This window comes from Melanotaenia boesemani, chromosome 2 (assembly GCF_017639745.1).
Source record: "Melanotaenia boesemani isolate fMelBoe1 chromosome 2, fMelBoe1.pri, whole genome shotgun sequence".
Lineage (NCBI taxonomy): Eukaryota > Metazoa > Chordata > Actinopteri > Atheriniformes > Melanotaeniidae > Melanotaenia > Melanotaenia boesemani.
In genome coordinates this window covers 258892-271944 of record NC_055683.1, presented here as the reverse complement: position 1 = coordinate 271944, position 13053 = coordinate 258892, and the positions used below count along the sequence as shown (strand labels likewise).

The 13053-nt window shown below is 39.5% G+C and overlaps 1 long non-coding RNA gene across 1 annotated transcript; it reads left to right on the top strand.

The window, feature by feature from the left end:
• Nucleotides 1-295: 295 nt before the first annotated feature.
• On the top strand, nt 296-7495 carry LOC121650412. The gene is made up of 5 exons (XR_006012268.1): nt 296-332; nt 1870-1908; nt 2110-2156; nt 4386-4575; nt 7362-7495. It is a non-coding gene; the product is annotated as an uncharacterized LOC121650412 (long non-coding RNA).
• Nucleotides 7496-13053: the final 5558 nt, after the last annotated feature.

Below are 13053 nucleotides of genomic sequence, written 5' to 3'. Positions count from 1 at the left end.
CCTAGCCAGAGAGTTTATTTGTCAACACAAATCGCCTCCGCTCTCTACCAAATATAAAATGACTTGCACTCCGACATTGGAAAAAGACCAACATTTTATTTGACCATATCACACCCACAGTGACAGTTTTTTTTTATTAGGTAAGCGTTATTCAGTCTGTCGTGATGGACCATATGCTTAATTAAATTCTACTTTCTGTGACGTTTTCCAGTGCAAGTTGGAGCTTTCCAAATTACGAGTCCTTTGAATGCATCATTTTTTAATTTAGAAAGGGCGCACGGAAGCAGAAAGTGCGGGAGCCGCGAGGTCTATCTACAGAACAGAACGGCGAGGTGAGTAACCGTGGCAAATATTTAGCTTTTATTGTTGGAACTTCACAAGTTTTGTCAGGGTACCAATGCTGCAAAAAATTTTGGCTAGTCAACATTTAGTTTTTATACAAGATTAGTCTAACTATGCAGATGGCTAGATGCAGGGGTGAAAGCCAGATAAGAGATGGCTGTTAGCCTCATCACGGCCGCATTATGTCAGAAAAAAATATCTACGAGCAATATGTGCTATTGAAGACTACTTAGTCTGTTTGAAAATTCATTTGAACATAATCTGATTAGTTTCGAACTGTCCGAGTTTTAGTTAATGCGGGACTGAGCCATAACCGGGCATCTCCATGCCCTCCAGCCCGGCTCCTCTCTCCTTCAAGAAGCCCCGCTGGTCAGCCCTCGCTTTTAAACATGTATTACACGTTTAGTCTCTAAATGTCTATTGCAAAATGTCACAATTAAAACAAGTAGGAGAGGAAGCAGCTGTGTTTCAGGTTAGTTCCACTTTGGCGACACATAATAACTCGGAAAAGAAACTGCTTGAGGTGCGTTATCCGGGTACTTCACGCTCTGCGCCCATAGCAACCAGCTCAAATGAGAAAACATTGCTTCGAGACTGCAGTCAAGCTAGCCGGTGTTTTCTGATACAGGGTAATGTGAGCAGTCATTCGTCAGCCGACTGTCGCAGTTGAAATTCAGTTGAGCAAAACACCAGGTATTACTGTACCGCTTGTACTTAAGCTGGCCGGGGTGAGGTGCAGCTTAAATATGCTTAGATGTCAATGTGCAGTAAGACCAAAAAGGCATTTTTGGATGCTATTACTGGAAAACCTGGATAGGTGACGCAGAAATTTCTATGGATTCTGGTTTTAGGTTGTCTGGGGTGACTTGGAGCCATTCTGATCACAAATTTGACATTTGGTGCTGAACCAGTATTTTAGGTTTCTGTGCTGCCGTCCCCCTCCACTTTACATGGGCTCCTATGGGCACTCGTGCATTCATTCATAAAACGGCATTAAACATTCGTTTGCAAAGACATGAAACTCACCATGTGGTCAATGGTGAACAGCGATGCGTTGACCCTAAAATCGCTAGAAAATATACATCCAGACAAGTTATATGGCCGTTTGCGGACGGAGGAGTATGCTAGCTACTAGCTGCTAGCTATAGCTACACCGACCAAAAACGGCATTATAACTTGTTTCAAGTTTGAGTAACTGCGGCACCAATAATTAAGACGTTTTTTTTCTTTTCTGTAAAATGATATTTTCGAAGCTTTACGATTATTAATTGTAGCTTCTACTACCACAATTAATTGTGAAAACAAATAATCGTGACATCCCTACCTGTATGTCTATTTCCTTGGTTTAGCTTCAACTCTAACTCTACAACCCCAGGAAAAGAAATAAATGTTTTCTATTTGTCTCTTTGTTTGTTTGTATGAAATTATTTTTGTGAAAGAAAAATGTATTTACTTGAGCTACATTATGTATTTTTAATTACAGTGTATTATACTGTCATGATCATTTTTAAAGTATTGTCATTACAGAAATCTGCTGGTGGAAACAGATTATTGAACTCATTAGAGGTAAGCTGCTCTGCTAAAATACATGTTTTTTTGGGGGTTTTTTTTGTTTGTTTTTTTTTTAACAAATCCCTGCCTTGTCCTCATGTTGTTTACCTTTTGGACTCTCCCTGTGAAATAAACAAATGAATAAATAAAGGTACTGATATTCTATATAATGTGATGTATCAATGTATAATGCTTGTTTATTTCTTTCTCTTTCAGAGTAACATTCTGCTGCTGAGCTGCACAAGTTACTAAACACCAAATAGGTCAGTGATCCTATAGTGCCATGGATAAAGAACAGTGGAATACCACACGCAGTAATTTAAGGAAAAGAGCTGTCAAAAGAGTTAACCAGCTCTTTGACTCTTTAAATGACAAGCATGAACTTGATGTTGACCCTGAAGAAGAGTGCAGTTTTCAGGATGAAGCGATTGCTTCAACCGCGGAGGCAATCGCTGATTCACCTTCAAATTTTGACGTTGACAGTGGAGATGGTGGAATAAGTTTTGGTGATGATGACAGAAATAATGTTCATGACACAAGGGATTTAGCAAGTTGCTTAAGAGACTGGAGCACACAATTTGGGATTTCATTAATTGCTTTGTCTGCCCTCTTATCTATTCTAAAAGTTCATCATCCTTCATTGCCCAAAGATGCCAGAACATTGTTAAAGACACACATTGGCCATGCTGTTAGTTCCCTGGCAGGTGGATCGTTCCACTATTTTGGGATACAGAATATGTTCACTAAAATATTGCAGAGACTTGCATTTATTGTTCCAGACAGTCACAACTTTAAATTGCAGTTAAATATTGACGGTCTACCAATTTTTAAAAGTTCAGCTGTTCAGTTTTGGCCAATCTTGGGCATTCTGCAAGGGTTCAGTCGGAAACCTGTTCCAATTGCCATTTTTTGTGGGAATTCAAAGCCTTGGTCTTTATCAGAATATCTAAGGGATCTGGTTTGTGAACTGAAATCCCTCAGCAATGGCTTTGTTGTTAATGGTAAAACCTTTTTTCTTACTGTGTGCTCAGTAATTTGTGATGCTCCTGCAAGGGCCTTTGTTAAAGGTATTAAGTCACACAATGGCTATAGTGGCTGTGATAAATGTGTACAGTCAGGTGTATATGTTAGTAACCGCATGACATTCCCAGAAGTAAATGTTAGAGTGAGAACAGATGAATCTTTTTCAAGAGCAGAGGATGAGGACCACCACATAAAACCTTCACCATTTTGTGAAGCATCTGTTCCTATGGTCAGTGGCTTCCCACACGACTATATGCATTTAGTTTGCTTAGGTGTGGTGCGTCGCCTACTTGATTTATGGATCGGCACAGGTGGGAAGTTAAGATACCGCATTTCAGCCAGACAGATCTCACTGATTTCTACTAAGTTACTTGCTCTCAGAATGTACATACCCTCCGAATTTGCCCGAAGACCAAGGGGGCTTGATGAAAGACTAAGATGGAAGGCAACAGAAATTTGGCAGTTCCTACTTTACACAGGCCCAGTTGTTTTGAAAGACGTTCTGGCTCCAGAAGTGTATCAAAACTTTATGCTATTATCTGTGAGCATTTACATTCTGGCGAGTCCAACCTATTGTTTGATGCTAAATGACTTTGCAAACACACTCCTCAGAGCATTTGTTAAACATTTTGGGCAACTCTATGGCCAGGAATTTGTAGTGTACAACATACATGGCTTGATTCACCTCAGTGAAGATGTGAGGGTACATGGGAACTTGGACCTAATATCTGGTTTTCCATTTGAGAACTATTTAAAAAAACATTAAGGGCATGGTTAGAAAGCCCAGTTCACCACTGCAACAAGTGATACGGAGGATTTCAGAACTGGATGCAACAAGTTTACCAGAAGAAACTCTGAAAATTGGAAAAAATCTCAAAATATCACATTCTGATGGACCTGTCCCAGAAGGTTTTGTGGGAACTGTCTCCCAGATTAAAGAACTGGAAATGGATGAATTTGTTATTAATTCATCAGAGAGGGACAGATGCATTAAAATGAGTGGCAAGATACTTTTGGTCCAGAATATAGTTGTTTTTGAGGGTCAGGAATATTTGGTTTGCAAAGAATACAGAAAGATTACAAGCTTTTTTGTCTATCCCATTGACTCTTCAAATTTGGAAATTTTTTTTGTGTCAGATCTCTCATCACACCTCATGTGTTTAAGGTTGGACACTATACAGAAGTGTGTTCGCTTACCTTTGGAGGCAGGGTTTGTTGTTGTGCCTCTTCTGCATGCAGAGTAATACCATCTTAGCTACACACAGCATGTGTTTTCATTTTCAGTTTAATTTCTTTTTCATATACTTTATGTGCAGCTCAGCAGCAAGTTACAGTTCAGTTTGCCTTCACACATCTATGTGTAAGTGTGGATACCATATTTAATGTAATGATTCATTTGGGAATGTGAAAGAATTTGTCTAGTGTTTGTAAAAATAACTTTGTGTTGTTGTACCTCCTTCCTTTTCTAGGCAATGTTTTACATTGTTGAATTTTACGAGACCCAAGAGGTTGAGGTGGTGCCAGCAGCTTGGGTGGCTGATGACGTTTGTCAGTGGCCCTCTTACTACAAACCTGAAGAACTGGTAAAGGCTGTAAAAAATGCAGAGCAGCCGGGGTCATCATGGGAAGAATTCAGAGTTCGGATTTTATATAAAGCAGGTATACACATTACCACATAACTGAATTCAATCATTTAAAAACATATATACTCTATTAATTATGATATCTGAATCTATATTTACAGCAAAATACACAACTGCCCGCCTCAACTTCCCTGGGCAGAGACCCACACTGACCTACAGACAGCAGAAGAAGATGATGACATGCCACAGAGGAAGCGAAAAAGACTGTAAGAATTCAAAGCCACTATATTTGTGAGACATTTAGAATTATTGCTACATTATCTGCTGTCAATAACTACCGCCTCAATTATTTAATTATTATTTAGTTCAATTATATAGTTATTTCTGCTTCAGTTCAGTTTAGAATGAACTGAATGAATATGAAAATGTAACATTTACCTCTGAAAACTGAATCTTTATTTATTCACATTATGTTATAGAAAAATCACTCAATAAGGGAGACCAGGGTAAGTTGAGCATAGGTACAAGTTGAACCATCCATTGTTGCTTGGACACCATAAGGGAAAAATTGAACATTTGACCAAATATTTCGGAAGAAGGCATAATTTTATGGAGTATGTGAAAGTAAGAGCCGATACCGGTGTCAGACCGGTACTTTTGAAACAGTGCCACTGCTTAAAACAGTGTTTCTCAAACTTTTTTCCTCATTCCCCACTTTCGACAAAGGAGCATACATAAGCCCCACCTGCTTTTATCACCCTGACAGGATGGTGACCAAGCCTTATTTTTTAAAATATTTTATTTATTTAAATAGCCTAGCTAGTCTACAAGGTTTTAAGTTGTTAGACACTGTTACATAACAGCTCATAAGTTGTCAGTAGTTGCTACATGTATAACTTCAGCTCACAATTGGAGAAAATTTAAGTGCTGTAGTTTTATCACAAGTACAAAGGTAAATAAAAGTGTTGTAGATGCTGACAATTTCAAAACTAAAGGAAATAAAGGTGCTGTTGTTGCTGTCGCATCACAAGTTCAACTATAAAAGTCAATCCTGGTTGTAGAACCGATGTGATGAAAAAAGTCCTGCAATCCTGGTGATGTCGCGCCCCAGCTGCAATACCTCTGCGCCCCACTAGTGGGGCTCGTCTCATAGTTTGAGAAACACTGGCTTAAACAGTGCTCAAACCGATGCTTTAAAAATGGAAAGTGGAAAATGGCAAACTTTGCCCTTGAACTCTTTTTTAACTCACCCTCATTTTCTTCTAACCCTCATGCTGAGCAACACTCTGGCATAGTGTACGCCTGGTGTTTGCCGTGCTTTGTTTGAGTGTGGTGTGAAAGTATCACGACTGTTGCATCACATTGGTCCCTGTCAAGGTTCCTGACTTATGTGTGAATGCAAAATGAAAAAGTCCCCCTGTAGAAGAAAGTTCCTATAACTACATTCTTTTTTTTTTTTTTTTTTTTTTTTTTTCTATAACTACATTCAAGGAGGGCAGTTCTTAGAACTGAGTTCTTAGAACTTTTCTGTCCGAAAGCGGGTAATGTTACACTCCTATTTGTTTGTCGGGATGTACAACACCCTGAAATGGATACAGCTTATTTGCAGTGACTACAATTGTCTTAATATAGTAATCCTGAATATTAGAAGAAACTCAGTTTACAATGGTCTCTCTATAGTTCAGAGTTTGATGTAGTGGTCTGAGATGAATGTCTATCATTAGATGCAATTACTTTTAGGCTTGCACTGATTACAATTTTTTGGGCCGATCCCGATTTCCGATTTTCAAGGTGGTTGGACAGCCGATACCGATTTTGGCTGATTCCGATCACATTTTTTATGAACTAAACACACAAGACATTGCAACATAGTTTTCCTATTAAAACATGTATTTTAAAAGATGTCTAAAAAGTGTGCAAACAGATCTCATATTTCCTGGTCAAACAGGTGCATTGATTGAAGCCAAGAACTGAAAAAAAAAAAAAGATAAACATTTCCAAAATGCAACATTCTTGATAAGAAGAAAGAAGAACAAATTTCTTATTTAACAATCAATAAATAACCCTTAAATAAATGTTATACTATGTTTGGCTGTGCTCTGTGAACTGGGGTTGTAGTTACTGTAGATAAAAATTTGCCCTTTTCCCACCGAGCTGGATTGGAACCAGTGCTCAAAAAAGCCAATTAACCAGCTCCTTCAACCTGCTGTCTCTCTGAGACCCGCCAGTGTCTCAGTGCACAGAAGCATGTGATCATCACTTATATTGATTATGTCATAATGCGCGGGTCTCTGTAATCTGGGCAGGACCGCGGCTACAGCGCTGCGGGGATTGTGGACGGAGCTGACAAGAAATCAGCTGAGAGGTGCCGGCGTGCCAGTGTTAATGCCACAGAGTCACCTGTGGCACTGGCACCATATAGCCAATCCCTGCTCTGCCCTCTTTTGTTGCTTACAGCAAACTTGTTATCCTCCTCACACACTTTGAAAAACTTCCACACTGCTGATCGTGTACAGAGACTGGACGTCACTGCTGCCAGTTAAATGTTGAACATGCTGAGGGGGCTGCCGCTGCTTAACCGAGATCGCTGGTGTGATGCTGCCTGTGGCTATTTGTTGTTAAAGAGGGGAAACCGACAAAAAAAAAAAAATGTGCGCCATATCGTTTTTTACTCACGCCGATTCAATGCTTATGGCAGGCACATTCTCCTGCCCATGCTAATAAAAGTAAAAGGGCTAAGTAGTATGATGTGTGCTATGTCTTAAGCAATACAAGTTCAGTGCAACAACTTACCAATGACAAATGCTTTATACTTTCAATTTTTTCCTCTTCCCATCCCAATCCTCTATATGCACACACAAGACCAAGCATTCGCTTTCAAAGTGACAGTGACAGCGACTCGACTGTCGGGACCATGCAAAAATCATCACTGCCAGCAGCCCCAAAAATTCAACAGCCAGACCTCAATATAACACAAAGAAGGGCCCCTACACCCCAACGACGTGCATCAGTGGCATGCCCATTGCCCACTGCCAGCCCACAACAGCCAGGGACCGGTAGGGGGCAAGGATGTGCCAACTGAAGGTGCTTTAAACCTTGCTCATAAGTTTAAATGATGATATTTGTTTAAATGATGTGATATTTAAGTGATGATATTTGCACACTGATGCACAACCCTCTCTGTCTCTATCTTTTTCATCTTACAATGTCTTTTAGGTTTTAATTATTTTACTGTATCTTCTTATTTTTAGTTCTTCTGCGTAGGCTCCTGACGAACCAGGAGCTTATCATGGAGAAGCTCAAAATTATTACCTTGACCCTGAATAAGTTCGAAGGACAGCCTGATGGTGGGCAGGAGGTCCTTGAGAAGGATGTCTTCCCACTGAAGGATATCAGCTCTTTACTGGCTGTGGAGAAGCGGGTCAGAGAAGAGGTGGACTTTAAACAGAAAATGGTAACGATGCATTTCACACTCTAGAACTATTTGGTGTATGTTAGTGCTAGTTTTTTTTTTATTGGAGTGAAGACTATTGTAAAGAGTGTTTAGATACATGTTTTGTACATCGGTGGGAAACAAAATCCCTCCTACCCAGCCAAAATGAAGATCACCTGGTTATAGGGAATTTTCTGGTGAAACCTAATTATAAACCACAGCACACTGAAATGACTTAACTGAAATTTATTGTTTTATTTTATAGCATTTTTTTTGACAGCTGTCAAAAGACAGGACAATCAGTCTTTGGACAGTGTGAGCACTGTGGCATTTTGGATGATCAGACTGTACAGTTTGAGTACATAAATCATTAGTTTTGACCATAAATTGCTTATAGTTTACTTGTACAATGTGTAGTGCTGGCATAAAAAAGATTTACAAAAAAATCATACATTGTATGCCCAGTTTGGTACTGCTGATGTTGATCATGTATGTTCTTTTTTTTGCTGAGATTTCTGCTTTGAGCGTCATCGGTGGGGTCGATGTCAAGGACACCGTGTGGCGGATCATGAAAAGCCTATTCACCAACTCCCTGGCCAAACAACTTAACTGGCGTGGTGTGAATGGGAAAGCAGCATTCCACAGCCTTCAGTTAAAAGATGTAGTTACTGGTAAGTGTTAATTTTGGGTTATATTTCTTAATAATGTGTCTTATTAATCCTTCCTTGCTTTTCTTTCATGCATTTGAGTTGAAAGGGGTGAAGAAAATCATATAATTAGACTTTCCACCGATTGGATCGATTTGATCGGATCAGTCGATATTTCCCATTTTTTTCCCATTTTTTCTGATCAGCACTAAAGTCTTCATTCACCAAAACGATCAATGAGGTCATTGTCATTTTCAAACTGCTCCTGTTGCAGCTTCTTGAGATGTGTTTCAGCTGCACTGTGACACTGTTTGCTAGTGATGCCGTGTAAATTAAAAAAAAAAAAAAAACAACTTTATTGTTCGCCTTGTCACATAGTAAGCGCCACTCTGAAAGCAGTCGTGGTGCAGACCTTTTCTTTTGCTGCTGCTTGCTGACCTCGGAGCTGTAGCGGACACAGCTTGCGGCCCATCATTCTGGCAGAATTGGCTGAACGCACAAGAAAACGTTACGGATGGAGTCGAAGGTTGGCTGTGCTGACCCGGCGTCTGAACGTGGCTAGGACGAAAAATGTCAGCAAGGAAGTGGCATTGAAAAGACAACTGATTAAAGAATGGGTGGACTTAACCGCACATATTCATAATGCAAGTCTAAAAATAGCTCAAAACATAAATGCTACAAAAACGTAAAGCAGTCATTCACACCAATTAAACATTTTTTTTAAACAAAGAAAATAGACACGTCTCACTACTGTGACTAAATAATTTCATAGTAATTGAACAAGCGGTACAGAAAATGAATGAGTTATATGAATATTTTCTGACAGAATACCTACCCCTTTTTGCAGAATACTTGAAAAGTAATTTTAAAGGGAACATATCATGCAAAATCCACTTTTTTAAGCCCTTAAATACCTGTTTTTGTCTTTTCCAAGCGTTCCGGAGTGCAGAAAAATGTAATTTATTCACTTACGGTGCCGCATATAAATCTTATTATTCTTTTTGGGTCATATTTTTTAGTCCGTTTAGTTTTCTCTGCTATCTATTATGTTTTTCTATCTATTAAGTCGCTGTATTTGCTGCGGTTCCGCTAAATATGGTCATGTTATTTTTGAAAAACATTCTCTGCCGATCGTTAGCGGCTAAGGGGCTAAGGGGGCGGAGTCGAATCGAGAAAAAAACACGCTGTGTCGTAGATAAATTCTTTATCAAAAGGGCTGCTGATATTAAGAGTCTGCAGACAGAGGTCTCAATGATCTTCCTTTATTCGGCCGAACAGGGGGAGACCCCTTCAGGATCAAAGACCCCGTATATTCATTTCTCCAAGCTTATATAGTCTCTCTGATTCTATTTCTGTATACACACACACAGCCTTTTAGGGCTGACTGGTAATTAGTTGACATCACTTTGATATCATGTTATAATGTCATACTATTAATATTTTGCTGACCAGGGCCACTGCACCTGTTGTTTTTCAACTCTGATGTATTAATACTTCCACAACCAGGAAGGGTGAAATGTCTGCTAAAATTTAAAGAGACAGCATCAAATCGAACTGCTCTCACTGACTGTGAAGGAACACCACAGAACAGGGGTTAAGAAGGGGTGTGTGGAGCTATACTAACAACGATTTCAGACCAAAGGATTGCAGTTTTACTTTATATAAGCCGTAAATTAATGATTTACATGTGAAAAGAAAGGACTTAAAAGCATGATATGTTTCCTTTAAGTGCATTAAAGAAGCCTAATTTAATGACAACAAGTTAAGTTGTTGAGCCCATTATTTGTGTCTTAAATTATTTTGGTTGGTTCTGGTTAAATATGAATGTCCATTAGAGGTTATTGATGTTTAACCTTTTCATCTCAGTTAGTTCAGGGCAAAAAATGTTAACTGAAATCCTTTTTAAGATACAAATTAAAGAATAAATATGGGTAAAAAATTATTAAAATGGATACATTTGCTTCCTCATGTAATCGGATCGGTGATTGGTTTTTTAAAACTCCCTGATCAGTGATCGTTGAAGTATCAGTAACCAGGAAAAAAAAAACAGTATCAGTAAAAAATTTTAAAACTACTGTATGTGCTTCACCATCTTCTTCAGCTGTGTATCCGTCCCCTCTACAGTGCACTGGTCTGCAATCATTTTGTCAGCTGAAAGCTAGAGTTTAGGTCATGGCCAGACTGTTTTCAAACTACATTCATTGCTGCCCAGCTATGGGCAGGATATAGCCATGCAGTTTAGGCATTTCTCACAATTATGTGATTGCATCTATCGTAAGCTTTACAATTTTTTTTTTTAATTTTTAGGAACAGCCAGAACCAATAAGTTAACGGCCACCGCAACAGACCAGGAGGTGGAGACTTATATAAAAAAGTGGCTTCATCTTGCTGGAGACAGGGATGGTGGGAGGAGAGAGAGAGAGCAAAAAAGGCGTTCCACACAGCTCGCACGTAAGTCAGCTACAATACCTATTTTGCAATATATGTGTGATACTGTTTTACATCAGAAATCAAGATGAATCTGTCAGCATTTGTAAAAAAAAAAAAAAAAAAAAAGAGGGCAGAATACAAAGCAGCTCCCCAATTCTAAATGAACAAATACAATTAAAAAAGGCAATGTTGTGATTTTTGCCATTTTTTCCAGTATGGTCACTTAAGAATTACAGGCTTGTTCATTCACCATACAGCAAGTATAACCATGTTCCTGTAGATGTAACATCTTTTCTTGGCAGTGATGGGACAGTAATGCAAACTGTAGCTGGAATTTTCACCAAATTACCCTTCTTAAAAGCCAGTACATGGGTCTGAAAAGTAGGGATAGGGAAATAACATCTCAGTTAGTAACATATCTTTAATGAAAACTGTACTTGACTTTAGTGTATCAAAAAAAAAATTAATTTTTTAAGGCTGATATATTGTTGTTTTCGCCCTTTATTTGCATGCTAAAATGCCATATTCAATGTTTAAAGTGGGCAAGACCTCTCTGGAGCTCAGTTCCCCCTCCTTTACCTCTGAATTATAGCCAGCCAGAGCTGAGCTCCACCTGCTACAGGATTTGTAACAGTACAGTAGAGGAAGATATATAAACAACTGAGTAAAGATGGCCTCCCCTCCTTAGAAAAGCTGGATGCTTCATGGTGCAGCAGCTCCCCATGGATGTGCCTGACTTTAAAGCAGATCAATGCAACTCTGGGTGTGTTTACCATGCAGTACGCACCGCAAAGCTGTAGGGGGAGCTCCATATAGCGAAAATAGGCGACAGACGAAGAAGAATGTTGTAAACAAGAGGCAAAACGGTTGTTTTGAACAGGCGACGTCGAGTCACCATGGCTTCAAAGGCATGTAGTAAAAGTAATTATCAAAGCAGTATTGAAGCAAAAAAAGAATCGCAGATGAAACATGCATATCTGTCCAAACGGATTTACGAGCTGTAGTCTCGTGTATCGCGGGACTTCCGAACTAAAACAAACGCGAGCATCAATGGGCAAAACTGCAAGCGCCGTTTTGGGTATCGGGAGACCCGATAGAGGAGGGAATGTCAGCTTTTTCATCAGAACAGGTCAGTCAAGCAAAGAAATTACTTCCAAGCAGCTTTATGACTATGACTATCTTGCATAGAGTCGCTTTAAATCGGCATGGCCAAACAAGGATTTTGGCCGATGCCAATTAATAAAAGCCAAATATTGGCCTGGTATATCAGCCGGCAGATATATCACTTGATCTCTAATATGAATAACAGGTGAAATATATTTTTACATAGTTAATGTTACATGACATCTCCCTGCTAAATTGAGCTGGAATGAAAACCCCCTATCAAACACAAAAACATACTTCTAATGTTGAAGTGGATGAAGTTTTGATTCTTAAAGGTGAAATAGAGGATGTTTGCTGTGATTCAGAAAGCAGAGACGGTTTGCGAGTTTTTGAATAAAGCGCATGCGTGAGACCAGCCTCCTGCATCCCCAGCTCCCTCCCCCGCCACGCCTTTCACCTGCACAGGTCCAATGCACAAAACACTGGCTTCTCATTTCTATATGTAAAAGTTTAGCATTTCTACAAGCTCTCATTGATCCCTCACTGTTACATTAGCAGCATATTTGTCCTCCACAAAGGCTTTGAGGAAAACGTGATAATGTGATTAGAAAATGTTGAGTGTAGAAGTTCCCTGTGGAGCAGAGCTTCAGCAACCGATGCGCCGGTATCGAGCCAAGGCAGTTTTCCCGGCTGCATTTCCTTTCAGTCTCTTTAGCGTCGCCAACCATGAAATAATCCACACAGAACAACTCTGGTTTAATTCCTTCCTTCTGTCTCATTCTCCTCGTCACTGCAACCTCAGAAAAACGACAGCATGTAGCAGCTTTTCTGGCAGAGAGCTCAGGTAGAGGTAGCAGTGGCTTCCTGGTGAAGAAAACCAGGGAGAACTCACCTCTTCCTTCTCAATTATGATGTCTATCGTGGCACTATATAGATCACG